Raw genomic sequence first — 27,990 nt, 5'->3', positions numbered from 1 at the left:
ACACTCCTTTTGATGATAACATATAATTACTCTACATAGAACAATGGTTTCTTTGTTTCATTTCTTACAAGGATGTGCTGTAACTAAAAGACATAGAATTTATAAATATAGAATATAAAGATCTAGAAAAGCAGACTCATCAACTTCATGAAAGAATTTCAGGTCAAGAGTTTGGTTCACAATATAGATAGACAGATAGATAGATAGATAGATAGATAGATAGATAGATAGATAGATAGATAGATAGACTGATAGAAAGATGATAGACTGGTAGAAAGATGATAGATAGACTGATAGAAAAATGATTGATAGATAGATAGACTGATAGAAAGATGATAGATATACTGATAGAAAGATGATAGATAGATGATTGATAGATGATAGATGATAGAGATAGAGATATAGGCTGATAGATATATAATATGTATGAAGGTATGTATATCATGTATACACATATATATATAACAGCAATAAATTCATGTGCATATTTATGTATTTATGCTTGTTAAAATATGCATATGTATATAAAGATTGCTACAACTAAAAGATATGAATATAAAGATAGAGAAAAATACACTGACTGGAAAACTTCATAAATGAATCTCAAGTCAAGGATCTAGTATATAAATATAAAGGGAGAGAGAGAGAGAGAGAGAGAGAGAGAGAGAGAAGCTTTCTCTACATTTGACTAAAACAATAACCCTCCACCAAGCAACATCAATTATCACAGTAAAGATGTACATAAATTTTTTTGAGGAAACAACAAATTCTATTATTTGCTAAATATACATAAATGATAATGCAGCAATGATATCATTTATAGTAATGTAAATAGCTCAAGATGGACAAATGGGTGACCATATAGATGGATAGGGAGAGAGAGAGAGAGAGAGAGAGAGAGAGAGAGAGAGAGAGAGAGAGAGAGAGAGAGAGATGAATGTGGATGCATGAGACTATGCCTGGGATTTGGATTGCATTGGTAAATAAAACTTCATAGATAAAAAAATAAAACCTCTTCTACTAATACAGATAACCATCCTCTCTGAAATTGATACTCTTACAAGATTTATTCAGAGCATTAAGAAACCAAGTAAATTGCTGGGGGTCACAGAGTCTGTTTATGTCAGAAGCAGAATTTGAACTATGCAGCAAAATATTAGAAGTGGAACTATGTATTAAAACTTTAAAGTGGAAGAGGAACAATTATAAAAGAGACTTATTGGCACACATATGACTCTGGAGTAAGTTATTCATTTAAATAGTATCATAAGGTTGGCACCATGACATCATCACAACACCTTTGAAATAGATAGTACATTTATTATTACCTACATTTTTATAGCTGAAGGAACTGAGGCTCAGTTTATGACTTGCTACTAGCTACAAAGCTAAGGATGTTCACATATGGGACTCAGACAAAAATCTCCTTATTCCCAGTCCAGGGCTGATTTGTTTATCTTCCTATTTCACGTACAAGTTCTCAATCTGAAAATTCTCATAAATATTTTGCTGTGTACTAATATGATTAATTATTATTTGTTCTCCCTACCACTCCAGGTAGCTTCTGATTCTATTTTACCTCAATTTGATTTAAATTAGCCATCATTTATTAAGCTTCTGGAATGTTCCAGGGATTATAGTGGTCAGGGTGATGGAGATGGGATGGCAGAGAGAATACAAGGACAAATAAATGAAAACTTTCCTATTTCCAAGGAGCTAACATTCTGAAAATGGATCTCTTTTAAGTTAGCATTTCATTGCATCAAATAGCTGTTGATGGCTTATTCAATTTTAAAGGGAATTTGACCACTTTCAAACAGTTGCTTCTGAACAGTCTGTTACAATATAAGCATTGCCGACAAGTTAAATAGCTGAAGGACTTCTTCCCCCCACCACTATAGTTATCGTCCCACTACTGTTGCTACTGTCATAGAAGAAAATGAATTTCAATTTTTTTCTCGATGAACCGCAAAATTAAATCTTTGATTTTAGGCATTAGAAAATTTTTATAAATAAGCTTTTAACCAGAGAACTTAATCCACTCTTAAACCCAGTCCAGTTTGTAAATACTGGCCTCCAGAGAACAATGAATCTTTTTTTTTTCTTTCCTAAGACTGTGCATTTCACCAAGTCTTTCTTTTAACATTCAGAATATATATATATACACATCCAATTAATTCTAAGTCCAATTGGAAATAGATGCCCACCCCGGAATTCTTCAGTGAATGAATCAATGAATCAATGAACCAGTCAATTACCCCATCCCATTGCTATAAGTAACAAGATGTTCTTACTCCCAGATATCTTGATCATGTAAGCATGCCTCTTTGATTGAATTATAGAATCAATCCATAAAAGATGTAAAATGAGTTTGAACAATATCTAGTCACCTCTATTGAATCAATCAAAGGCCTAAACTAGACGTGAAAAAGAACACAATTAATTTAGAAGGAATGAAAAACTAAAAGCCATTAAATGAAATGAAATGACACTATCTAGGAAGCCTTTGGGGATTGGTTGACGAGAATCAGTCATGCCCCATGAGGCCTGGATGAAAGACATGATGCCGGTTCAAAATCTAGGTTTCAGTATCAGATGAGCCTAGTAGAGGGGCATTTGTAACTAAGTCACTGAAGATGAATTTCTCCTGTGGCATAAAGGAGAGGTGGGAGGGAAAGGAAAGTATCTGTTTCCTTCTCACCCCCAATCGAAACTACTACCAAAAACTTTACTGACTTGGTTCTTTATATTGGCAATAATAAGAGAATATTCAACTCTAAGAGTTTTTAAATTATTGTGCAGTTGTACCCAACTCTTCAGGATCTCTTTGGGGATTGTTTTTGACAAAGAATGGAATGGTTTGCCATTTTCTCCCCCAGTTCACTTTACAAATGGCAGAGGTGAGGCAAACAAGGTAAAGTGATATGCACAGAGTTTTGTCTGAGGACACATTTAATCTCATAAATAGCAATCTTTTAACTCCAAGCCCAGCATTTTATATACACTGGGCCACCTAGCCACCCCAGGTCTAATAATACCAGATGTCAGAAACTACTGCAAAGCAGTACTCATCAAAATGAATTGGTTCTGGTTGATTAGCGAAATAGAGTAGGATTACAATATACCCAATCAAATACTATAATCTTTAATAAACTTAAAGACTTTGTTTACTGAAATAAGGATTTACTATGGCAAAAAAAAGAACTTTTAGGAAAACTTGAAAGCTTTTTTTTCAGAAAGTAGGTATAAACCAACATCTAAAACTGTCTATAGAATACAAGGGGATTCATGACTAAACATGTAAAGGCATAAAAAAATTAGAGGAGCAAGCAAGAATTAATATTGCCTATTCATCACTCACTCTTCCCATTCATTTACTCAGTTCTGCATATTCTGCTTCCACAACAGGTTTCCCCTTGGCCCCTCCTGTCCACTCTGATAGGCACCAGCCTGGGTAGGATTTAGTCCTTTGTTGCCACTTTCTTCTCTATTCAATGCAGTTCCATTTAGCTGCCTAAGTGGATTTCCTTAAGTAAAGTCTGACCATGCCATTCTCCTGGTCAATAAACTTCAGTGCCTCCTTATGACCTCTGGAAAATATGAAATGTTCTGATTGGCTTTTAAAGTTCTTCACAGCCTGGCCCCTTCTGGACTTGTTAGTCTTTATAGATTTGACTTTCCTCCTTATATCCCAAAATTCATCTCAGGTAGTTTTCTGACTGCTGTTCATCACATATACATCATTCCATCTTCAGACTGTGCCAGTCCCAGACTGCCCCTCCCTATCCTAGACGTTCTTTCTTTATTTCCATCATTGAGATTTTCTAGATTTCTTTAATATTCAAATCAAATTCTGTCCCCTAGATGAGGGGAAAGTCTTTCCAAATCTCTTACACACACACACACACACACACACACACACACACACACACACACATACACACAGAGAGACTTTTCTCAAAAATTACCTCTCGCTTCCTTGTTATATAACTTGTATGTTCATAGTTATTTGCATATTATTTTCTACATTCAAATAGGAACTCCTTGGAGGCAGGGATCATTTTTTTCCCTTTCTTTGTATTCCCATAGCTTATTATAGTGCTTGGTATCTAATTAGTGCTTAATAAATTCTTGTTAACTGGCCATTTCCTCTGTAATGAAATAAAAGTTCCTTAACCTGGCAAGTCATATTTTAGGACTCTAGGAGTGGACAAAAAAAAGAGCTTTTAAAATGAGGAAAAAAGAGAAAGGGGGAAATGTAAGAAACAAAGAGAAGTAGATGAATTAGGGAACTAATGTTCTTTGTAACCAGAACCTGACTGGCAAATCTCTTTTTTTTAATATTGGTTTATTTTACTTTATCTAACTATATGCAGATAGTTTTCAATGTTCATCTTTTTGTAAGATTTTTTAGTTCCACATTTTTCTACCTCACTCCTTTCATTCCTCCCTTTCCCCAAGTCAGCAAGTAATCTCAAATAGGTAATATATGTACAATCATGTATAACATATTTCCATATTAGTTATATTATAGAAAAAAAGAATCAGAATTAAAGGACAAAAAAGACATGAGAAAGAAAAAAAACATAAAACATTTTAAAAAGTGAAAATGTATGCTTTGATCTACCTCCACAGTTTTTTTTCCTCTAGATATGAATGGCATTTTCCATTGCAAATGTTTTAGAATTGTCCTTAATCACTGAACTACTGAGAGGAACTGAGTTCATCATAGTTGATCATCACACAGTGTTGCTGTTCATGTGTACAATGTTCTCCTGGTTCTGCTCACAAAACTCAGCATCACTTCAGGTAAGTCTTTCCAAGATTTTCTGAAGTCTGTTACTCATGATTTCTTCTTTTTTTTAGGTTTTTGCAAGACAAATGGGGTTAAGTGGCTTGCCCAAGGCCACACAGCTAGGTAATTATTAAGTTTCTGAGTCCAGATTTGAACTCAGGTACTCCTGACTCCAGGGCCAGTGCTCTATCCATTGGGTCACCTAGACGCCCCCCACTCATGATTTCTTATAGAACAATACTGCACCATCACATTCATATACTACAATTTGTTCAACCATTCTCCAATTGATGGACATCTCCTCAATTTCAAATTCTTAGCCACTACAAAAAGAACTGCTATAAATATTTTTGTTCATGTGAGTCTTTTCTCCTTTTTTTGACCAATCTGGGAGACAGATCTAGCAATGGTATTGTTGAATTAAAGGGTATGCACAGTTTTGGGATAGTTCCGAATTGTTCTCCTGAATGCTTATATCAATTTTTAACTCCACCAACAGTGTATTAGTGTTCCAATTTCCCCACATTCCCTCCAACATTGATCATTTTCCTTTTTTGGTCTTTTAGCCAAACTGTTAAGTATGGGGTGGTACCTTAGAGTTGTTTTAATTGGCATTTCTCTAATCAATAATGTAAATATGTATGTTTCATGTGAGAACTGGAGGAAATAGCTACCATTGTTCTTGTTCGGTTCTGCACAACAATTCATGATCCCATTTGGGGTTTTCATAGCAAAAATACTGGAAAGACTTGCCAGTTCCTTCAGTTCATTTTATAGATGATGCAAGCAGGGTTAGGTGACTTGCACAGGAAAACAGAACTAGTGAATGTCTGAGACTAGATTTGAACTCAACAAGAAGAATCTTCCTTTCCTTTTCTATCTTTCATTAAAATAAGACTAACTTTGAAAATTAATGATGCAACCCCATACCTAGAAATTGATTGAAATGATATGGATATATTTCTTTTTTCTAAGTATCAGAACAATCCTATTATATAAAAATGTCTATAAATTAAATCACCATGACTAGAAGTCAATTGATTTATAGATTGGTAGATTGGTAGGATGGCTTTTGGAAAGATCTTAAGTTATTAGAATCAATATTTTTCCTGACTTTTTTTTCCATTGCATTAATGTATCCCCAAAACATTGCAACAAGACCAAATGTGGTACAAAATCAGACCCTTTGGAAAGATTACAAGGGCAGTTTTTGCAACAATTGTTCAAGATGGGACACTGGTATCTATTTCATGTATCTCACTTAGCACCAAAAGGAAAAACACAGCTCAAAGACCCACTTCCCAACTGGTTGTTTTACCTTTGAATGGGAGCCAGTCTTAATGGTGGTTCAAAAAAGACCCAGTCAACTGATAGTTTTCTGAATTTAACCTTAAATTTAACCCAATTAGCTGATAGTTTTCTGAATTTAACCTTAATGCAAGGGAGAAGTATAGCCAAGAGAAAAAGAGCATTGAGGCCTAGTGGTCTTGAAAATAATTTTTTGCTTCTTTTTTTATTCCCTGCCCAACCTTGGACAAGTTATTCAAGTTTCTTGAACCTAAGTGTCTCCATCCATAAAATGGTAGCTTAGGATTGGATCAAAGGTTCTTAACCTGGGATCTGTGAATATTTTGCAAATATATTTTACTAATTATGTCATTTTACTGTCTTTGATCTCCTTGACAGTTTTATGTGTCTTATTTTATTCATTTAAAAACATTATTCTAAGATGGGATTCCAAAGGTTTCACCAATCTCCTAAAAAGGTCTATGACATACCAAAAAGGTCAAGAACCCCAGGACTAGAAAGTCTCTGAGATGCTCAATATGTAATGCCGTATTCGAATGTCAGAGTTTATCATATATTTCATCCATGTCTCTGAGTGCACAGGTGTGAATTTTTTAAGAGCAGAAATTAATTCGTGACAAGAAAACCTGAACCCCTCAAAGCCAAAGGTCTCTGACAGAGGCAGAGTAAGAAAAGAAAAAAAATAGATGAAGTCACTCTAGAGACAGCTGAGGATGAGAAGATGCCAAATAACAAGGAAACAGCAGTTGGAGGCTGAAAGACTTCATTAATATCCTGTAAAGCACCCCAAATGCTACACAAGACAGCACTTACTTTCCAAACACAACCGGAGTTTGCAACTATTGATTTTAAGGAGCAGCTGCCTCATTTCCAGAGAGCAGATACTTGAACAGTTGTTGAGATTTGCACATGCAAATAAGCTTTGTTGCAAATGGGTTAGTGGTCCTGCTGTGGGTGGAGTTATTCTGTAATGGGGGCATTTCACCATTCTAATAATCTGCCTACAGAGAAAGATGTAGAAACCAACAGGTATAGATGATAGTAAACTCTGAAACTCAGAGTTCAGGTCCAAAATTAGGTTCAAAATGTCGAAGTTAGAAATTCCTTTCACTGATAAAATTGTTGATAATGTATAGTCCTAGGAAGTAGGAATCCTGAAAGATCAGGTGATTTCCCCACATCATATATTCGGATATCTTAGATCCACATCATCATGAGCACACAAGATCAGTAATCTATCAATTGTACACATTATCTCTCAGTGGAATGGTATGTGAAAATAAATAATGGTTTAAAATGATTTTTCAGTACTTTCTTTTGGTAATTAATCAATCAAACACACACAAAACCAAAATTCTTTAGATATCAGGGTTTATTTCAGTTTTTATTTCACATTGATCTTACATGACTGAGGCAAAATTTAAACTCATTTCTTCTGATTCTAAGTCTAGGCTACCCTGATTTTATTCAGTTTCCTTCCTCACATATAAAACCCAAAACCGAACACTTCATAAAATAGTCTGATGAGCTCACTATACCACTGAATGCATTTCAAAATTTGCATTTAAAAAATATCCACATCACTCTTGAAAGTAATATAGTGTGATCCAGGCAGCAGTCTAGATCTTGGTAGAGAGTCAGGAATAGGCAAAAAAGAGATCTGGGAATCATTTCAATGAGGAAGTTCAAGAAATGAATAAAACGGGGCAGCTAGGTGGAGCAGTGGATAAAGCACCAGCCCTGGAGTCAGGAGTACCTGAGTTCAAATCCAACCTCAGACACTTAATAATTACCTAGATGTGTAGCCATGGGCAAGTCACTTAACCCCATTTGCCTTGCAAAAACCTAAAAAAAGAAAACAGAAATGAATAAAGCACAGTGAGTGAATTCATCAAAGAACAGGACTAAGAACAGAAATGATGGGAATAACAACATTGAGGAGTCAATGAAAGACAAGGAAACAAGTGCAGAACTAAGAAAATAACAGCAATGTAAAATAGGATGTTGTGAGTGCCTAAGGAAGAATAAAATTTCATAAGTGTTTAGGGACTAAAAAGGTAATTTCTGACTGAAGGGTGATTAGGAAAACCTTAAGACTTCATGGAGAAGGTGGCATTTAAATTTGAAGGATTGGTAAAATGTGATTACAGAAAATGACTAGGATGTTAAAGAATATCCTATGATTACATAGTAGTCTGCATCCTTGGTAAGAGAAAAAGAAAAAAAATAAACCTAGGGATTTGAGCATATTAAGTGTTCCCCTTCAATAAGACCTTGAAAAAGAGGTTGCTTTGTATTTGGGAATAATTGAGAACTGAATGTATTGATCTTTACAAGTTTATAGATGACAGACCCAAAGTGATAACTTTGATTTTCTAAATGATTTTATGCTACTATCATTTTCTGAAATTAAATTTTCAATTAATATGTGATTCATGTTGAGTTCTTTGAATTCCTAGGGTAAAATATACTTTCTAAGCCATCTTCCACTCATTGTTTAATCCTGTCTTCTCTTTGAGCAATCCTGCACAGTTGTGTCCTTAGATGTCATCAAGGTGTGGTGCTCCTCCCTTTATCCTGCTTATGTTCTCTTCATGCACAAATACCCAGAAGATCTATGGAGCCTTCAGTGTGGGTAACTTACCATGTGGAAGTATTCCTGGACCAACTCCTATCAAAACTTTTAGTAAAGTTCTAGGGAACTGCCTTAGAATCCAAGAGATTAAATGACTTGCCTCACACATTGTTAGACATGTGGTTTAATGATTTAAATGTTCCATCTTCCTGATTCTAAGTGGTAGACTCTATAATCTCAAACTGCTTCCTATACCATTTCTTCATTTTTGTCTCAATATGTGATTTCATCAGTGTCAAGAACCTGCCAGTGAAAAAACTGTCTCTATCAATGCAACTATTCAACCATTGAGCAAATTATAGTCTTATTTGCCTGGCGGGGTATTGAGAAGTTAAGTGGCTTACCCAAGGTCATACAACTAGAATGTGTGAAAATTGATCTTATATTGATTTGCTTCAAAGGACAGCTCTCTATACCACCATTTCTTTTCATAACCTGAATAAAGACCTAATAATAATCTCCTTGAAGAATATGGACAGTAGGTAATTCTCTTAAATATTATTACACAGATTCCTTGTGTGCAGAATTTATAAACTTAAAGGTAGAGAGTCCAAAAACCAATGTTTTAAGCATCCCAATAACTTAGGAAGTTAACCTTTCCCACCTTCTTAAATCCTATTACTGCTCCTCTTCACAAAGTCATATAACAGGAAATTGTCATTTTTACAATTATTTTTACTAAAAAATTTTACTAAAATCTTTAGACATAATCCCAATAATTTGTAATTTAATCCCAAATCTTTTAACCCTTAGATATCAATTGATGAATCACCAAGCATTTATCAAATTTCTAGCATGTACTTGACAAGGGGGAAAGGTAATGAGCATTTATTAGTCACCATCTAGGTGTCAGGGATTTTGCTAAGCCCTTTACAAATAATATCTCATTTGATCCTCACATCAATACTTTGAGATAGGTATTGTTACTGTCCGCATTATACAATTATTGAAACCAAAGCTGTCCATGGTTGTGATTTGTTCAGGGTCATAAAACTATCATGTCTCTGAGACCAGAGTTGAAATCAGTTCTACTTGACTACAAACCCAGTATATTTACCCAAAACCTCTGTTCTAAGAACGAGGACATAAAGAAAAAATTAAAACCAACATGACTCGAAAAGAACTCATCTTCTTTTTTTTTGCAAGGCAAATGGGGTTAAGTGGCTTGCCCAAGGCCATATAGCTAGGTAATTATTAAGTGTCTGAGACAGGATTTGAACCCAGGTACTCCTGACTCCAGGGCCGGTGCTTTATCCACTACGCCACCTAGCTTTCCCCAGAACTCATATTCTTTTAGGGTAGATAATATGAATATTTTGGTGAAGGTATTAATGGATACAAATATATATATATATATGCAAATGAGTATATATTTATGTCTCTATATATCTAATGTGTTTATAAAATACATTAAATGCATATTTTGTTTATATACAAAATATTTCCATAATATTATAATTCTAATGTTTAAAATTCTATAGGAGTCATACAGTAAATTAGGGAGTTAGTTAGATGAGAAAAAATTCACTTCACAAAACTTCTGATCACCCATAGCAATAATAATTGATGTTCCACAAAGTAGCTTGGAAAATTTGATGCCTATGCTCTCTATGAAGTAATTGAGAGCCATTACATAAGTTGAAGCTCTATTCTTTTATTGGATGTTGGAAAACAGTTCTGGAAAGATATTTATTCAACCCTCACAGATTATGAGAATGGTTACAAAGACCCTTTTTGAGAACTAATTTCATTATTATAACTGAAGAATGTTTCTTTCAGCCGTAATTGAAGAATAGCAATTAACTCCAAACTTTAATTTATTGTCTGCATCCTCAGAATAATTTTGGCACCACAAACCTCATATCCCAATCAATTATAATTATATTGGGAACAACCCAAGGATCATCAGATAGATTAACCCTTAAACTCAGGCATCGCGAGTATGCAACTCTTTCATAGAAAATGTTTCTAAACACCCTTTAAGAGTCACTTCCAAAGCAAAACTTTTACTTTTAAAATCTTAATTAGAGTGTGTATGATGTAAAACAACTATGAATTTCCAGATAAGGTGTACTCACACCTCCCTATTTCCCATTAAATGAATTTTAAAAACACCTGCTAAATTATTGCTATGCTATATGATCAACTACCCATAAATGTAGGAGGTGTTGGGTCCTCTGGCTAATTCAGATTTCTTTTTTTTTAAGTCCTAGTTACTATAGAATCCACTTAATTGGCACCCTGAAAAATGGTTCTCCAATCTAATTGGGATAATTACCATGGAGCCAACTCAGTGTAATGTATTTCAATGACTCAAACCAATTGGTATATGGCATATTTTGCCCATTTAAGTAGTGTTTTATGGAAACCTATTCATAAGAGTTTACAGATATGTATTGATACAAATTCAAATGTTCTGGTTCTCTTGATCCTCAACAGCAAGAGATCATGATGGTAAGTGTTTTAAAAAAAAACTGTAGTATGAAAAATGCACAGACATTTTAGCCTAGAGATCTCAATGAGAGTTGATACTTCAATTACTCCTTAAAGTAAATGCCAAGAAATGAAAGCTTATATACACCAAAATATTTTAAATGGCACCCTTTGGGGTACAAAAAACTAGAAACAAAGCAGTGCCCATTGACTTGAGAATGACTGCACTGCAATAAATGATGACTATCATAAACAAATGAAAACTTCAGAAGATTTATAAAAATTGATGCAAAATGAATGAAGTAGAACCACAAAAACAATCCATGCAATGTCTACAAAAATGGATGTGAACAACTGCAATAATAACAGCAATTAAAATTGAATATTGTACAATTATAATAATTAAGTCTGACCCCAAAGTAAAGATATCAAAACATATCTTCCTTATATCTTCTTTGATGATTTGGGTGATAATAAAATAATAATAATGAAAATAGTTAATAATTTTTTCCTTTGATTTTTGAAGAAGATCATGCCAATCAAATTAATGATGATAGGACTTGCACATTATGTTTATCGCAGTGAGGAGAGTGATGTGCAAGGACATTCTTCTCACTTGTTTTTCCAGAACCATTTTGTGCCATGATCTGATTTGATAGGAAACAGGACTTCTGGTGATAGTTTGGATGCTGTACAAATCCCTTGGCCTTTGAATACGGTTTCTTCTCCCATATCAATGAGGTACCTCAGCACTCGGGTGGTATGTGACTTTTGACCACACCTAATTTACAAGGCACCAGGATATTTTATTAGCATAGAAAAACTGTGCATAATATCAACTTTGTTGTTTTATCAGTTAGTTTTGTTAACTGTTTTTCCCTCTTATTTTTATTCTTAATTATAAGATATGGTTGCTAGGAGGGGGAAGAAGAAAGGATTATTTTTACTTTATTTTTAAATTTTTAAATTTTTCAATTGATAGTTTATTTTATTTTTTTCAATTAAATGTTATGAAGGGTTTTTTTTTTATTTTCATCCATATGCCTATGCGTATTTTTAATTTACATAATTTCCTTCCACTCTCCCTTCCCACTCCCCTCCCCTCAGCAGTTAGGCTAATATTGTACATACACATTTGTGTTTAAGATGTTTACAAATTAGTCATTTTTAGTATGAGAAATTAGAAGTAAGGGAAAAGAAAAAAAAAACTATGACATAGGAAAGAGATGCATAAGAAAAATTCTTCCTCTGGTTGGAGATAGGATCATTCATAGCCATCCTCCTAGGTTGTCTAAGCTCTCTGAACTACTGAGAGAAGCTGCATCCATCAAAGTTGATCAACTCACCATGTTGTTGTTTTTATGTACATTCTCTCTTACTTCTGCTGAAAGACAATTTTTAAAAGGAAGTTTTGTTGAAAGCAAAATAAAACAATTAAAATTATTTAAAATTACCCCCCCAAAAAAACACAAAGAAATATTTTTTTTCATTTGGAAGGGGAATTTGAACTCCCAGCCAACAAGGGAAAATCTGATATTCATCAATCTCTTTTTTTCCCTCTCCAATTTAACTTTCAGAGGGCAAAGTTGGAACTCCACAGTATAATTCCTCTCACCCAACCAGTCACTCAAGAGGTATTCATTGACTCTTCCCTATGAATCAGATTCTGTTCTAAGTTCTGGAGACGAATTCTAAAATGAACCTGTACCTGACCTCAAATTACTTTCATTCTATTTAATGAAAAAAACGATACATCCTACCAGTAGATGTCAAAAGATTTTTATACCAAAAAAATATTGCATGTTTTAATATCCATATGAAGTCTTCTTTGGGAGAAGGTACACCATGAAAAGGTTATTTGATAGGTAGGACTCCTAGGAAGATAATGTCCTGTTTCCCTCCTTCCTTCAGCAAGCAAGATGGATGTTTTACTCATGAAAGTTATGAGGTGGAAAAAAATTATGCTATTCCATTTTGTTTCTCTTTTTTGACATGATATAAATTCCCATGGAGACCCTAGAGATTTATGAGAAAGAATATTGAAAACGCCTCAGAAATACTCATTCCTCAAAAGAGCACCATTCTTTGAAGTTACTCTCCAACTTTTCTGTTACTTTTTAAATCTCTGGCTTTTCTTTTTTTAAAAAAATCTGCTTGAAGTCCTATAATAATTGAGACTACCTTCAATCATGGGTGCTAAAATAATAAGGGAGTGGTGGAGACCATGCATTATAGAACCTATCTCTTTTTGCAGTGAATTTGAGAGTCAGACTTCTATATGGATTTGTCTCACTGCTGCTCAATCCATTGCAGGTTCAAATCTCATCTCTAAAATGTATTTTATTTGTTTGTATTGCATTAAATCTATTTCTGCTGAAGCTGAAAGGGCAGATGATATCCCTGGGGGTGTGAATTTGGTTTCAATTTTTTAAATTATTGATCTATATGTGGATGTGGACAAGTTTTCCACATGCAAGCCTAGCATTTACATGATTCTTGGGTTTATTGTTTATAACCAGAAATGCCCCCTTTCCACTCAGATGCCATACTTTTATTTGATTTTGTTTGTGCATCATACTCAGACACTTCAGTCTTCTGGATGTCTAATTCTTTGACTGAAATTCAGTCTTGGATGCCTTGTAATAGGCTCTGCCTGAATCCTGTGAAGATTGGATTCATATTGATTGGTATGAGTCACTGGTGTGGAAGGGTACACGTCCCTAGCTTGTACTTTGATGGGTCAGGTCTTTTGACAGGTGATTTAGTTAGAAATTAGGGGGGGTCATCTGAGTTCTAAACATCACAGAGCATTTTCCCATCTCTGCAAAGTCAGTAGTTGGCTATCTGAAAGAAAATAGTGTCCATTTGCTTTCTGTTCCAGGAGAAAAGTGAAAATTTTATTTTTAGGAGTGTCTTGTACCCTTTAATCCACTTCTTGAAACTGTTATAGCTATACATACTGTGCCAAGGAGATAAACCTTGTTGATTTGGAAAGACCCATTTCACAGAATCATAGTTCAGAGCAAGAAGTGATCTTAGAAAGGAGTGTATCCAAAATAAATGAAAACATTTAGTTCAAAATACATTCTAAATGCATACATGACCTTAATATACACAGTATAAAAATAAGAAGAGAAACAGATCATAAACAGAAACATATCATCACAGGAGATCTATTATTTACCAAATTAGATAGATGCAATTACAAAAGATAAAGTAAGCACCTTTACATGAAACTGAAAAGTTTCTTCACAGAAAAAAAATAAAACAATTTAAGGGGGAAACATTCTCTGAATTCATTTTTTTCTCATAACAATTTGGCATCCAAGATATTTAAGCAATTAATAAATGCATTTAAAACCAAGGTTCAGGGGCAGCTAGGCAGCATAGTGGATAAAGCACCGGCCCTGGAGTCAGGAGTACCTGGGTTCAAATCTGGTCTCAGACACTTAATAATTACCTAGCTGTGTGACCTTGGGCAAGCCACTTAACCCTGTTTGCCTTGCAAAAACCTAAAACAAACAAACAAACAAATAAATAAATAAATACATACATACATACATAAAACCAAGGTTCAATAAACAAACAGTTCTCAATAGAAGAATTGCAAAGTATTCACAGTCACATAAGAGAGTGCTCCAAATCATTAAAAATGCATGGTGAAAGTTGTCCTTCACATGGAGCATGGAGATGGGACTATGTAACTTGAAGGGAGGAAGGATAGATATCTGCATCTATCCTCTTCTGTCAACAGTAGACATGAACATTATGAATAGTGTAAATGGGAAGTAATTTTACAGAGAAGACACTAACCTCCTAATGCTAGTCATACCAACATTAAGATCCTGAAGATTGGAATTTGGACTGTGACTTGAAAAGAAGCCAAAAGGAAGAAGAGAAGAAAAGCATATTCCAGGAATAGCATATGGGAAAGTCAGGAAATGGTATGTCACATGGGAGTTACAGCCAGAAGGTTACTGTCACTGGCTTGTAGAGGATTGTGGTTTATGAAGAGTCCAGAAAAGGGGAAAAATGGAAAGGTAGAAAAGGGTCAGATTAGGAAGAGTTATATAAGCAGACAATGGTAGAGTAATACTGGAGTTTGGTAGGAGGAGGGAAGTTAATACAGTCAGACTGGTATTTAAGAGCATAACTTTAGTAATTGTTAGTTTGAACATGACTTCCTTGAGGTCAGGAATTATTTCTTTTTTTTCCTTAGTATCCTCACTTTTTAATATAGTATCTGGTACACAATTTACATTTGATAAATGTTTGTTGACTGAATGGTTATATCATATTATTTTTGTATGCTCTCATCTTCACCCTGCCAATTATATTTAAACTCCTTCAGAACAGGATCTGTCTTTAACCTTGTGTTTTTGTGACATCATCATCTAACCAAATCCCTAGCTTGTTCATAAATGGTTTTTTGAATCAGATTAAAGAATGCAAAATCTGAATCTCTTTGTGGAGTCCTCTGGAACATAATACAAATTGTGAGATCATTACTAAAGAGTACAGAAATTTAGGTTGGAAGTTTCAAAGCTTTCACTTCCTTTAGTATGTTTCATCCATCACTTCTATAAAAATTGATCATTCTTTCCTTGCCTATGGAAAGGAGGCATGGGCTGATTGCTACGGGACATTCAGAGACTAGTAAACTATGAATTCCCCAGGTCTCTAGATATTCTTATAGGTAAAGAATATTATTATTATCATCATCATCATCATCATCATCATATAGTAAAATAAATATATTTTAGCATTTTGATTTTCAACAGATTTTTTCAAAACACACTTTAATGATTTGACTTACTGTTTTCTTGTTGTTTGTTTTTGTCTGGAGGTGATTTCATAAATCCAAGGAGCTTTTTTGTACTTTTAATGTTTTAATTATTTATATTTCCAATTATATTTAAAAATAATTTTCAACATTCATTTTTGTAACATTTTCTCCTTTCTATCCTTTTCTCCCTGCACCTAGGAGAGCAAGTAGTCTGACATAGGTTATTCATGTACAATTGTGTTACATATAGACAAAATGAATCAGTTCATATTACTTGCACTGTGAAAAAAAGAACCTGAGAAAAAAGGGAAAAAACCACAAGGAGGAAAAAAAGACAGAAGCACAAATTTAAAAAAAGGTGAAAATAGGATGCTTTGATCTGCATTTAGGTTCCATAGTTCTTTTTCTGGAAGTGGATAGCATCTTCTGTCTCTTGGAATTGTCTTTGATCCCTGTTTGCTGAAAAGAGCTAAGTCTGTCCTTGTGGATCATTTCATAATTTTGCTATTAAGGTATTCAGTGAACTCCTGGTTCTTCTCTCCTCACTCAGCATCAGTTGATTTAACTCTGTCCAGATTTTTCTGAAATCTACCTGCTCATCTTTTCCATGATATTCAATTATCTTGATTTCTTCAGACATTTTCAAATTGAGCATTCCTTCAATTTCCAGTACTTTGCCAATCCCCCCAAAATAAACACCCCCCCAGAATAGTTTTATACATTGATATCTTTTCCGCTTTTTTGTGATCTCTTTGGGATAAAGACCTAATAGCAATATCATTGGATCAAAGGTTGTACACACATTTATTGCCCTTGGGCGTAGTTTCAAATTGCTCTCCAGGATGTTAGATCAATTCCCAATTCTGTGGGACGAACATTCCTTTAATCAGAGCAGATAGAAAACTTGAGTGCATTAAGAGAAAAAGTTGCTTACCCATGATTACATATCCAGGATGTGATAGAGAAAGGATGGTAATTTAGGACTTTCTGAGCATAGTGTAGAGGACAGTCTCAGGAAGATCTGATTTCAAATGTTCCCTCTTATCTTACTGATTTTGTGACCTATAGCAAGCACCTTAATTTCTGGAAACTTCAGGTTCCTCATTTGTAAAGTGGAATAATTGGATTCAAAGGTCTGTCAGATCACTTTTAAATCTAAGTCTATAATTCAATGCTCCTACCAGCACTATGCCACAATGGCCTCTCTATTCCTTTATATCTTCAGAAACAATTTGTGTTTCTTAAATTCTTATAAAGCCTTTTTTTAGTTCACTCTCCCCATAATACTTTAACATGTTTTGATTTTTTTTTTTCTTGCGGGGCAGGGAGAGGCATTACTTCTAAGACAGAACCTTCATTTGAAACAAAGAAGTAAATTTAGACAAAATGAATCAGCATATTGAACCATGTCTGACCATGTCTGCTCTATAAACCACTTTTCTAATGTGTGGAAATCGTCACATTTAACTTTTAATCATATGCCAAATTCCACTATTTAGATCTTTGTATTATAATTCTTGGTGTTATTGCAAATTGAGGTCCATACTAGAATGCCTAATCTTTTTGTAATGTTCACTGAAAACATTTAAAAGTCAGTTTTAGATGGAAAATAATAGAGATTGAACTTGGTTTTTTCATTAGTTTTAGAAACTCCTAGATAGGGAACTTCTTTTCTCTATCAGATTGGCACCTTCATGGTAAGTTAGTCTTAGAGTTGTTTATCCAATCTGTGTCAAAAGAACCTACTTAAACCCAGGTCGTCATAGATGTGAAACCATATTTCTTGTGCTATATCCCCCTATCTCTCTTTGGAGGTAAAGAGACCTTATAAACTGTAGTTATACTTTTAATTTTGCCCAATAATAGTTTTGTCTTGGCATTCTCACAAATCAGCTAATAGTGTGGTATTGCATTTTTAGCAGACATCATTAACTCAATTAAAGATAAAGATAAAGTAAATTAGTACATTCTAATTATACCAAAAATATATCAACGCAGGCAACAAAAACAATCTATATAATTCACTGAGAAATTAAGATTTTCAAATCACTAACAGCTGAAATCAAAGAACAGTAATAAGTGTAACACTACTAATTATATCGATTCACCTCCTAAATGTCAATAAGTAAATCCCAAGTGAAATTTAAATTAATCTAAAATTAAGACCAGGACAGAAACTTGAAAATAGAGCAATAAGATAAAATGGAAAAATGTTGAGCAGCCATTGGTATTCTTAAACTAATTTAAAAGCAAAGAATCTCAGATGAGACCTGAGATACATTTTTACCAGTGATGTTACCCCTGGAAATATCAACATTTCATTTCCTTGAATACTGTGGTCAATAGACAATGGATATTCAAAACAATTTGGTTTTCTTGATTTCTTTCTATTGGACAAGTTTTTAAATACTCTTTTTTTTTGTTTCGTGTGTGAATATGTATGTAAATAAGTGTGGAATGTTTGTGTGTATATGTACTTGCAGGTCATTTCCTAAATTGTATTTTCAAATTTGGAATCACACTAGTGAGTCCTAACTCTCTTTCACCTAGTCACATAAAAAGGCTTTATAAGAATTTAAGAAACACAAATTGTTTCTGAAGATATAAAGGAATAGAGAGACCATTGTGGCATAGTGCTGGTAGGAGCATTGAATTATAGACTTAGATTTAAAAGTGATCTTACAGTTTTGAGTAAGCTTTAGGAATCTCATTCCTGCATCTTTGAACTATTGATCATTATGTTCTTTTGGATGGGACAGCTAAACCACTGATGTACATCACTGGAGTATAAAAGAATTAAACTAATTTTATAAATCCCTGTCCTATAGTAGATTGATTTTGAGGAGGGATGACTATAAAATAATGAAAAGAATTAAAAAGACAGACTTGCACATTCATCTAGTAAACATTCAATAGGCATGTGTTGTGTGTGGAGCATTGAGTATAATGCAAGGGGAAATTAAAAAAAAAAGTTTAACATATGACCCCCTCTACATAGTCTCTTTATAATCTCTTAGAAGACTAAGACACAGGTAACTGTTAAGCAGTTCCTAGTTAGTCAATTCGAAAGTTACAAAATAATATTCTAGGTTTAAAAATATACCTTATTCTATCATTTTATGATTTCATTATTGGATTCCTGAAATGAATATATGTTTTCTTTGAACCAAACAACCCCCAGGCATTTGAATTGTTATATATAGAAAATATTTATGCAGCTCTTCAAGTTTTACAAAATATTTTACCTGTCATTATAATCGATCCTCACAATATTCCAGAGAAGTAGAACTTTTACTACTCTTGGGCCATTAATGCCTTAGGTGGAGTAGTTTAGGTGGTGCAATGGAAAGAGAAGTGGCCTTGGATTTGGGAGGATGGGAGTTTGAATCCCACTATAAACATGTGCTTCTTATAGCTACATGACCTTGTACAAGTCACTTAACCCTGATTGTCTTTAATCCAGGGCCATCTCAGTCATCTTGATCCTATCCCATCCCTGGATCCAGATGACTCTGGAGGAGAACATGAGGCTGGTAACTTAGCACAGCACCTCCTCACTCAAATGCAACTCATATGCTTGTCATGGCATCACCACGCTGATGTTGTGGTCTTCCTTCAGAATGAAGGACAAAGTATCTCCTAGATAACAGTACTTCTATTTCAATTAAGTATCCCATTCTCCATAGTGACTCTTCCAAACATTTTCCTCCCTCCTTAATTTGTTCTTGTTTCTCTCTCCCCTTACTCTCTTAACTGAGAACTTTTCCTCATAATTTTCAAAATTATCAGTATTCATCATGAATTCCCTCTTCTTCCCTTTTCCTTATCACACATCAGTCAAATGCTTTCTGCTATTCTTTCCTCCTCCACCCGTTTCACATCATAAGGTAACCTTGTGCCTTACCAGGCTAGCCCTGCTACCTACTCAAGTGATTCTATTCTGTTCAATCTCCTCTGATGGATTTCTGCCCATATAATGCCCATTCTCTATTATTTACTTATTTTCAATCTCTTGTCTACCGACTCCTTCTCCATTTCCCTCAGATATTCATGTCTTCTCAGGCTTTAAAAATAAAAATACAAAAAAAAAAGATAAAAATAAAACCTTCACTCGATCCTTATAACTATCTTAAACATGACTTCTGCCCTTTGTGGCATTATCAGGGAACCACAAATCCTTTAAGGGTCCTAAAATGGAACAGAGTTCAATCATAAATTACAAAGCATTTGTTGCTTGAGAAGAAATTTCAAGAGAAACAATAGAAGGGAAGGGGGTGGGGGAGAGAGAGACAGAGACAGAGCGACAGAGAGAGACAGAAAGACAGACAGAGAGAGACAGAGTTACAAAGAGAGAGAGAGAGAGAGAGAGAAAAGGAAAGAGAGAAAACTGAGACAGAGAGAGAAAGAGAAAGACAGACACACAGAGAGAGACAAAGAGACAGAGAAAGAGAGAGAGACAGGGAGACAAAGACAAATTATATTCTAAGAGTACTCTAGGGAAGGAAAGATAATTTCTAACTGAAGAGAAAATAGAACAGAGATTTAATACTTGAAGGACCTTGAAGTCCATTTTGTTCAATCCCTCCATTTTCCACATGAGGAAACAAAGTCAGAGATTTTAAATAACTTCCCCAAGATCACGTTGTTAGAAAAAGGAAAGGAGTTGAATTCATATCCTCGATGAAGACTATGACTTGAATATTGAGGAATGAGGTGAATTTCAACAATTTATATAGAAGATAGTGGGTAGAAATGGTAGAAAGGAGCATAAAGAAAGGACAGAGATCAAGGCTGACATGTACAATTAAATATTTTTCAGTGAAGAACTAATAGTTGAAGTCGTAAGGGCCCCATGAAATTTATAAAAAAAAAGTATGATGAGAGAAGAAATTAGCATAACAAGGAGAGAACCTAGGTTAAAACCTCCATTATTGGTTTGAGATAAGAAAAAAGAATAAAATATAGAAGATATGAGGCTGGTGGTGTCTTGAATATGGAAAGAAAGGTTTAGAATTGAGCCAATGCCATTCTTCTTACTTAATTTAAATTTTTTCAGAGTCAAAGGCTATTTAGGTTAGAGACATATTCATTCCATCCAGTGTACTCCCATTTTTCTCCATTTTCTTAATTCCTTATTGATTTTTACTTGTGCTCTAATTAATTGATGATGTGAGTGTATGCAGATAGTCAATTCTTAAATGATTGCCATGCCAGGAATCAGTTCTTTGCTGTCTAATGAAATGATGTGATCATAATAGCTAATGTATATATAAAACCATTTTAGTACAAAATACTTTTCTCACAACAACCTTTTTAGGTGATAGAACTTGTTAACCTTGAAAGTTCCTTTGAGTTATTGGTCTTAATGATTGTAGACAGATATTAGAGTCATTAGCTTTCACATTTTACAAAATGAACAAACTGAGACTTAGAAGTAAAGTGAATTAGCTAAGATCATACATTCTGGTTCCTTCAAATCCCAGAAAAGTATTCCATATTCTACAGGATCCCTCTAATTTCAGTACTTGCTTCCTTCAATTATTTACAATTTATCTTATATATAGCTTATTTATACATAGTTCTTATGTTGTCTCTTCATTAAACTATGAGGTTCTTGAGAGCAAGAAATGTCTTTTGTCTACCCAATAGGTAACTAATAAATGTTTATTGATTGGTTGACTAGGAAGAGTTTGAAAAGCAATGACAATCTAAGTCTAATTGATTACAACCTCAGAAAGCCACATACGATCCTTATATACCTGGGGAAAGTCATAATCAGTACTTACAAACCATTTTAATTTTAAGAGTATTTCTGCTATACATAAGGCACGAAACTTGGATTAAAAAAAGTTTTTTATCCTCTTTTGCTTCTTGAATTTGAATGTTATTTGTCAATATAGTCTTTACCATCTTCCCCTGCTAAGTGATGACAGTGAGGCCTAGAATTACATATTGAAGCAACTGGAAAGTGCCTGGTTCTTTGTCTCCTTTTTCTATGCTTCTCTACTAATTTTCTTCTTTTTCATCTTCTGCAACAGATGTTGTTACATAAGCAGCAATTATCTTAATTGTAATATGTTTGCTTCTAATGCTTATGAGTGCTATACACCAAGGACAAATGATAAATCGTCTCATGAAATTATTTGGGTGCATATCTGCATATATAAATATATATATATATATATACATATATATATATGTCTTTGTATGAAGGTATTTTTGCGTGGATTCCTGAAAAACAAAGGTCGTGTTTGAAAAAGGTAGTTCTTTGAATTTAAAATTAATCACTGATCTCTGACAGAGATCTCTTTTTCCTTAAGTTTTTGACCCATGATTTATTATTACATCGATCATGCTTCTAAAGGCTTTCAAAGCTGCTTTTCTTTACATTATCATTGCATAATTTGTATCTTCATTCTATTTACTGTGCTCTGCACCAGTTCATAGATGTTTTCCAAATTTTGACTTAAATTATTCATTTCAGCATGTCTTATGATTGCACTCCTTTACATTCATATACCTCAATTTTTTAAACCACTTCCCAATCAGGGTATCTACTCCTTAGGTTCCATTTGGGAGCTCCACAAAAAGAGTTACAATATACATATATTTTCATAATATGGGTCCTATTCCTTTTTCTTTGATTTCTTTATGGCATAGGTGTAGCTAGGTCAAAAGATATGCACAATTAAGTAACTTTTTGGAAATTATTCCAAAGACTTTCATGAATGGATAGACTAATTTATAGTATAGATCAGCAAAAATGCCTTCTTTCCCTTCTGTTCCCCCCCCAATATTTCTCATTTTCCTCCTTTATCATCTTTGCCAGTCTGATGGGTATGAGATAGAACTACAGAGGTGTTTGAATTTGCATTTCTCTTATTCAGTGATTTAGAACATTTTCATATGGTTGTTGATAATTTGGATATCTTCATTTTAAAGGTACCTGTTCATATACTTTAACCATGTACCTCTTATTCCATCAAAATTCTTGGGAAAACAGATGGGATCTCCAAGAAATTTAGGGTCATTTTGTATTGTTCCTTTGCATTGGCCAAAAAGGCTGCTTCTCGGAAAGCTTTGTTGAGGGAGCAAGACTTTTCTGAGACTATTTTCTAAGTCCTTCTGGTTTCGAAGATCCCATCAATGCTCTTACTGTAGTGACAGTCTCTTATGCTTCTCTTGTGGACAAGATAGAAGAAAAATATGTGTTAGATTATAGTCAAGTTAGATGGATTTAGAACTATTTGAATGACCTGATAAAAAGAGTAGTGACTATTGGGTCATTCTGAAATTGGAGGAAGTCTCTAGTTTATTCCCCCTAGGATTTGTCTTTAGCACAATGATACTTTAAATTTTTATCACTGACTTAGATCAAGTCATCTATGAAATATTTTTTGAATTTTCAGATGACACAAACCTGGAAGGGATAGCTAAAGGGTTTTTAATGTGCCAGAATCCAAAAGATTCTGACATTTTAAAGTACTGAGCCAAATCTAATATAATGAAAGTCAATAAGGATAAATTTAAATAAGCAAAGGTTTAATTTAAAATACTACAAAAGCACAAGTCAGAGGAGCCATAACTAGACAGTAAAGGAATGAATAGCAAAGCATTTTATTAAGGGTTTCCTATATGTCAGACAATAGGCAATGCCTTGGGGATTCAAATACATTCAAACAAAAGATATTTTTCAAATACAATCAAACAATAAATAATTTTCAATGGGGAAAGACAATCTGGTAATTGGGGGGTGGGCAAGGATACAGACACCAGCAGAACCAAGGGATGAAGGGAAAAAATATTCAAGTAGTTCAGGGAGTGAATTGGCAGCTCACTAGTAAGTGATAGTTTCCTGACCAGTAAAGATAAGGCAAAAGCTTATCAATCAGGGTACAAGCATCAAAGGGCACAGTCCAGTTAAAAAAAAAAAGATAAGAATTCATCTTGAAAAATAATTGGAGATTTTTTGTGGGAAACTCAAATTCAAGGTGAGTCAAAAGTTCCAAGTAGCAGTTCAAATACATTAGACTCTATTAAGAAAGGTCGCAAATGTAGAATGAACTACTCTCACTGAGCTTTGCTCTGTTCCATCCACATATGATTGTTAAATTCTTATTATAATATAATATGTGAAAAAATTGGAGATCATTTAGAGAACAATCAGCTTGGTGAAAGGTTGGGAGATGATGTGATGCAAGGATCATTAGAAAGAACTTGAATATTTTAAGAGAATGGGGTGGATATTTGTAAATATATGGAGTTTATCATGTAAAAAGGAGAAGAGACCTGTTTTGCTTAGATGATGAAAGGTTAGAAATTCCAGGAAGGTCAAAATTGATCCCAATGCAAAAAAAAGAACCTGAATTTGTTATTGAAATAATAGAAGATTGCTTGGAAGACAAAGGGAGTCCTGATTCAGGTGAGGTATTCTATTTCCAGAAACATAGATTTTTCAGATTTCTAGAGGATTCTTCAGTCAGGTAGGATTTGGATCTGATGACTGAGAACTCTCTTAGCGTTCAGATTCTAAGAAGCTATAATTTTGGCATAAAGTTTTTCAAAACCACATTCACTACCCCCAGAAAAGTCAGAACAGTGATTTTTCTGCTTTCATTGTGTATTTTTTGCAGTTTTTTTGTTTTTTTTCTTTTGTTTCCTTTTAATTTATTCATTCATCTTATATTCACCCACTGAGAAATATTGGGATCCATTGGTCAATTCTCTTTTATTTGTAAATTCTAAGAAAAGACAGGTCTCAGTTGGTTTTCTATTCCTATTTCCATCAGGAGTTGTTCCACTCTGCCTGAGGCTTTGGGGGACATATATAGATAGATAGATAGATAGATAGATAGATAGATAGATAGATAGATAGATAGATATAGATATAGATATAGATATAGATATAGATATATAATGTATTTTTCCTTGCTCAAAGCCTCCATTCTTTTTCCTTATCTTTTCATTGCTGGAAATAATGGACTTGGGTGGAAAAGAAGCAGAGAGGATGAGTTTTAACTATTAAATTTCCCTACTGTTATGTTTAGGAGTTCATAAAATAGAGAAGATGCATTGTGAATTTTTATCATATGGAATCAAGTATAATTATTCTATCTCTCACACTTAATCCTTTCTTCTTAGGTATGGGATTCTACTGAGGCTTGTGGAAGGTGTGTATTCTACCATTTCCCTCGTTACACAGTTCTCTTGTGTATGACAGAGAGGAATATCCTTATATATTACGTGAACAACTGGAACAGCAGAACAATAGAATAGATTGTTCACACATCTCACTCTAAAATATGCAAAAAATATGTTTATAAACAACATTCATTAAGTCTGACAGACAGTGTTGATCCGAGTTAAGTCTATAATTCTGGGCATCCAAGGCCTCGGTCCTCTCATTTCTCATCTCTTATTGTTTTCATGATGAGTTGAATTAAAATTCTTATTTATTATGCATTTAATGTACCATTGCTCTTACCACTCATCTGTGCTTCTAAGATTTTTACCCTGCTTACATAAGTGTCCCTGATTCCTCTATTCTGAACATATGAAAAGAAGGACTGTTAACTACTTGCAAACTCAGAGAACCAGTCAACCCAATGTGATTTTTATGGATTTTGAAAGTTTTATTCTGAATCTAAATAACCATGAAATAATTTTCTCCTAAAATTATGTCCTTATATAAATAATTAATGCTAGAATTTGATTATACTTATCCTTCAATACTTCAAGAATCCAGAATTTTGTCATCATGAACATTTCTACTGAAGTAAAAGGTACCTAAAGTTTAGTAGATATTCTTTGGGAGTTACTGGGGCCCCATAGTTCCTCACCATGAGAATAATATAGGAAGGAATATCTCTGAACATACCTAAGCAAATAAGCAGGTAAGCAGACCACAGAAAGAATACCCCTTTCTGAAATTTCAATTGAAACATTTCCAAGTGATAAGAAATAATAAGGCTCATACGCCACTGGTATAGGGTATGAGAACAGAGATTCACTTCACTCTATGAGACTTAGAGAGCATGAGGTCACCTCCACTTCATAAATTTGAGGAGTTATTGTGGACCCATTTTAATCAAAAATGACTAAGATATAAGCAAGTAAATTCACCAAAGACAATGTGGTTTAAAAAGATTTCTCTATTATCCACAGATGAATCGGTGTCATTGCAGCATGATCATATTGTGAAATATTCTTTCACTTAGGATACAATGACTTGTCTCTAAAGGAACCAATTTTATTTTTAATATGATGGAAATAACCAAATAAAAATGATCATTTGCTTAAATAATCTGAAGAGAAAAGTACTTAGTCCCAAGGTTTTACTGTCAATAGTACACTAACACCCAGATATACACCAGTTTACTAACTGGTAAGATCTTAGAATCACAGATTAGGAACCAAAGAGACTATGTCTCTAATTCTGTCTCCACCTTTGTTTCATAGTAACTGGAAGATGGGAGAAGAGAACTGACTTTTGTATTTCCATGGAGATAGTATATAACCAATGAGATAGTATTGGTAGACTTCTCTTTCTTGTAACACAAAATGAACTTAGAACTTAAATATGCTTTGATCATCAAGTTAGGACCACAGATAGATAATCAAATAGTATATTTTATTAATTTAACACAAATTATTTAATTTATTTGAAAATCTTTTATTTCCTAAAACTCCTTGGTTATATTTTTTTCCATGACTCTGCCTGTCTTATAATGAAGAACCAGATCCTTAAATCAGCCCTTCCTCAGAATCATAGCATTTATAAGTAGGAAGGGACATGAAACACCATCTTTTCTAACCCAAATATAAAAAGAAATCACCACCCTAGCATATTAGACACATAGTCATCAGTCTCTTCTCAAAGATCTCCAGGAAAAGGGAAAATCACTACTTTTGGGGAGGTTCAGTCTAGCTTTACATACCTCCAGTTCTTAGGAATTTTATTCGGATTTTATACCTAACTTTATCTCCTTATAATTTCTATCTGTTATTCCTACTTCTCCCTTTTGGAGATAAATATGATTCAAATAATAGGTTTAGGCATACTTATATATATGCAGGGTAAAAATCTTATAATCACAGAAGAGCATAAGACACATCAGTTGAATTACTGTGAACAATCTGTAATTCTCCCCTGAGTTGCTAATATATCTCTTCTAGGAAAGCAAAATAATGATTAACCAATGGATATTGGTTAGCAGATGTGATAGCTACAATTTCCATTGTGAATAGATATAAATTTATCACATGTACATAGTCTACATTCTTTAGTCTTGGCAAAGGGACAAAGCATCATACTAGACTTCATCTCATTTATGTTATCTTCCAAGGAGCTTACAATAGCCACAGCTGAGAAGAAGAACGTTCTTTCTTGGGATCTCAGTCACATCCATGGCTGACATATTTGATATAGTAATCTCATAAACTACAACATATGTAGAGGAAGATGTTTTGGATGATGATAATACTTGAAGTCATGGAATATAATGATTGTTTAAAGAGCCTGGATCTGTTTATCTGCCATTATTGAACATTTGAAGAATTGTCATTTATGAAAACAGCTATTAACCTTTTATTCTTTAGCCCATTAAAAAAATAGTGATGATGAAGTTTATCTTTCCTTCTTGAAGAAGACCATGACATCAGGGAGGTGATGCCATGATAAGCGCGTGAATTGTATTTGAGTGAGGAAAGGCAGTGCTAAGTCACCAGCATCACTTTTTTCCTCTGGAGCTATATGAGTCCAGTGGCCAGATATAGATCAAGACAACTGGAGATGAGCCTGGATGTGAGGCAATCAGGGAGAAGTGACTAGCTCAAGGTCACACAGCTAGTAAGTATCAAGTGTCTGAGGCTGGATTAGCACTTCTGTCCACTGGGCCACTGAGCTGTACATAAAAAAAAAAATGTAGTGCCAATGCATGGAAGGTTCAGTGAGACTGATTTTAGAATGGGATAAGAAAGACTATCTGCATTTAGAATGATAAAAAAAGTAGAATGACTTTCCTTTGAGAAGAA

The 27,990-nt window shown here is 34.0% G+C and overlaps 1 long non-coding RNA gene across 3 annotated transcripts in view; it reads left to right on the top strand.

The window, feature by feature from the left end:
• LOC141512688 (uncharacterized) overlaps window positions 1-27,990 on the top strand; it is a 70,537-nt gene that overhangs the window by 18,913 nt on the left and 23,634 nt on the right. For 2 of the 3 annotated variants that reach the window (XR_012475575.1, XR_012475573.1), the window contains exon 3: window positions 4,651-4,809. This is a non-coding gene — a long non-coding RNA (uncharacterized LOC141512688). The remainder of the gene's footprint in view (window positions 1-4,650; window positions 4,810-27,990) is intronic. The other variant, XR_012475574.1, reaches the window with a different exon arrangement.

The sequence above is a fragment of the Macrotis lagotis genome, chromosome 2, assembly GCF_037893015.1.
Source record: "Macrotis lagotis isolate mMagLag1 chromosome 2, bilby.v1.9.chrom.fasta, whole genome shotgun sequence".
Taxonomy (NCBI): Eukaryota; Metazoa; Chordata; class Mammalia; order Peramelemorphia; family Peramelidae; genus Macrotis; species Macrotis lagotis.
The sequence above is the reverse complement of the archived record's forward strand: the minus strand, read 5'-3'. Positions and strand labels throughout refer to the sequence as shown.